Below are 2,829 nucleotides of genomic sequence, written 5' to 3' on the forward strand. Positions count from 1 at the left end.
TAATACTCTAATTCTTAGCCTTGCTTAATAATCTAAGGGTTGAGAGTATTATTTGTTAGTTTGGTGAGGCATTTGTAGAGTTGGGATCTCAAAATCCAAGAGCCTACAAGGTAAGATCCTCTTTTGGACACGAAAGGTTCTTGAGTGATTCCTTGGGTGTGCACTTATTGCGGGAAGCAATCCGTGTACGCATCATAAAGTTTCAACTACAGTGTACTGCGTATGTATAGCGGAGTGTACTATGTATGTATAGCGGGGTATTCAGTGTCGTTTGACAATAAGATTCCATTAAAATTGATATATGAAAATTAAATTATTTTTTAAAAAATAATAAAATTTACCCAATATAATATCTTAAGTTATTATATTTAATTTAATTTTAATATATCGATTTTCATGGAATTTCATTGCCGAACAACTTTGAATATCCCACTATACATACACAGTAGTGCAGTACACTGTAATTAAAACATTATATAACAACTTTGATTTCTATCCTATTTCATTGCAAGAAATCATTTTCTTCATTAATGAAATAGGGTAAAATCATCCAAAACATTCATATAAATAACATGTCATCATTTTTTATTATTTTATTTTTCCATGTCAACAAATTAGATGGGTTACTTGTTAGAAATAGGCTAAAAATGCTAGATGAAAAATAATTATGAGTATAATGACTTAGATGGACCATATTTTAGTTCATGGTGTTGGATGAACAATCAGTGTTAGTACATGGATCTATTTGACCCTTTTGCCAAAAAAAAAAAAAGTAATAAAGCACATACCTAGGTGGTTGCAAAGCTTTCTCTATGTTTTTCTTTCTCCCAGTATATTTTACCTCAAAAGTATAGATTGAAGAATGAATTTTATAAGCATTAATTAGGTTTATATATACACATATCTTTCCTAATTCCCCATACATTTTTAGCAACTTCCTATCCTTTTTGGAATCATAAAATAATTACTTTTTTTGCCTAGTAACTATTTACTTATATATGGAGTTTTTTTGTATTTTTAGTCCCACGACTATTGTGGCACTTGCAGGATTGGTCCACGACTTTTAAACTTTGCAATTTTGGTCCATGACTATTGTTTTTGTTGCAAAAATTGTCCTTCCGACGCCGGAAAACAAAAATCGACGGATTTTCCAGCAATTTTTTGCCGGAAAAAAAAATCGACATATTTTCCGTCAATTTCTTGCCTGAAAAAAAAAAATTTCCTCTTTCAAGTAGGATTAAAATTGACATTTCTAAAAAATTAATTTAGTTTACTTTTTATTCAAAATTGACATTTCTAAAAATTTCCCTTTGTGTTGGCAGATGTTACTATTGGGCAAAATTATTCAAATATTATTTTTACTTTTTAGTTTAAATTTAATCTTAATAATATTATTTTTTGTTGATCTTGAATTTGTATTAATAATTTTGAATTTGTACTTAATTGGCTAAAAAGTAAATATAATTTAAATTTCAACAAAAAAGTAAAAATAATTTTGAATTTGTATTTAATTTTACTAAGATTAATTTGGCTACATATGTTTTTAGAACTGAATTAGTTATAACTTTAATTAGTTTACTAAAAAAAAATAATTAAATTGACTACATATGTTTTAAGAAATGAATTTGTTTTAACTTAAATTAATTGTTTAGAAATGTCAATTTTAATCCTATTTGAAAGGAGAATTTTTTTCCGGCAAGAAATTGACGAAAAATATGTTGATTTTTTTTCCAGCGAAAAATTGCCGGAAAATCCGCCGGTTTTTGTTTTCCGGTGCCGGAAGGACCATTTTTGCGACAAAAACAATAGTCATGGACCAAAATTGCAAAGTTTGAAAGTCGTTGACCAATCCTGCAAATGCCACTATAGTCGTGGGACTAAAAATGCAAAACGCTCTTATATATGTGCGTAGTATAATTTTTACCTTTATTTTTATTTTATTAATTAATTAATTATTTATTGAATTATACGAGAAACAACATACTCATGAAAATGTAATATAACCCTGTAGCATATATGAAAATACAAAGTTCTTTTATGGGAACCGTAATATTTCATAATTTTATTAATATTTTTTAATTAATAATTTCATTTTATATATACAAATTAAACATCATGCATGGATATACAAAATAAAGAATTTTGGTAAGAATTTTATTCTTTATAACATTGCCAATTTTGGTTTTTTTTTTGAGTATTATTGACGTTGTTACAATGTAGTATCTGTTCATACATACTTTCTCAATCTAATGAAGCACAAAGAGTCACCCACTCCCATCATCCATGTGAGAGTGTTAACCGGGACACCGGATGCCACTAGACCACAAGGTCTTTGGCTCAATTTTGGTATTTCATATACAAAATAAAGAATTGTCATCCTTCTTCCTTAAAATTTTCATTTGCAATTGTGATATATCATCTATATTTTTACTACATGACTCTATTAAAATCATGTTATTTATTTTATATGCATAATAATTATATAACACTTTTGATTAATTTGAAGTTATGCAAATATTTTATACAGAGTAATACTTATATAATATTTCTGATTACTTTAAAATTATGTAAATATTAGTTAACATCCTAAAATACTTTAGCATCAAGCAAAAATTTGGCACAATTAATCCTCGCTCTACATTTGCTAGAGTCAAGCAAACAATTTGGCACAATCCTCACTCTACATTTTGCTAATTTCTTCATATACTACCTTTATTTAAACAATCATTTCCTAATTTTTTTCACAAGTCACACAAGCAAAAAAAAAAAAAAAAAAAAAAAAAAAAAAAAAAAAAAAAAAAAAAAAAAAAAAAAAAAAAAAAAAAAAAA

Source organism: Ipomoea triloba, chromosome 12 (genome assembly GCF_003576645.1).
Source record: "Ipomoea triloba cultivar NCNSP0323 chromosome 12, ASM357664v1".
Classification (NCBI taxonomy): Eukaryota; Viridiplantae; Streptophyta; class Magnoliopsida; order Solanales; family Convolvulaceae; genus Ipomoea; species Ipomoea triloba.